Here is a 605-nt window from a genome sequence, read left to right as displayed (position 1 = left end):
ATGAGTGTGTACAGGTGTGCTTTATACTCCTCCGGTTATTCCGTCACACCGTACCGTTCTAGCAACAAGCCAATAGGATTGGAGTGATTTCATTCACGTTCAGACCTGCTTCGCCTAGAGGCGTTCCCATAGTGTCGTAACCGACGCGGTCTCTCGTTCCCCTTCTCGGGGAACCAGGGTTACATACGTAACCCGAGACGATCTTCAAATGCAAATGATGTCCCGGTTTTAGCATTTTGCACTTCTACCTCTGAATCTTCAAGTTGCAACACCCAAAATATGCTAATAACAGACCTGACAAAAAAATTAATTCAGACACAACTGTCCAACCAGTGTATTTCTTTCAAATACAGATATTTTTGTGTACAAATATCTTTCAAGGGCTTCAGTTACATTGCCTTGTCTGAAACACAAAGTAAATAAAGATATAAAAGGTATAGCTCCCTTTCTATTTTAAAGTAAGTTATTTCCTCACCTGGGCTTGTTTCTATGAGGAAGTGCTAACAGATTACTGCTGCAGAGAAATAATGAATTCATATTTCACCATCTGAAAAAGCCCATAATTCTTAAGTCTTTTTGTCTTCCTACATGCTGATTCCAGGCAA

Source organism: Micropterus dolomieu, linkage group LG01, assembly GCF_021292245.1.
Source record: "Micropterus dolomieu isolate WLL.071019.BEF.003 ecotype Adirondacks linkage group LG01, ASM2129224v1, whole genome shotgun sequence".
NCBI lineage: Eukaryota > Metazoa > Chordata > Actinopteri > Centrarchiformes > Centrarchidae > Micropterus > Micropterus dolomieu.
Note: the sequence above shows the minus strand (reverse complement) of the source record.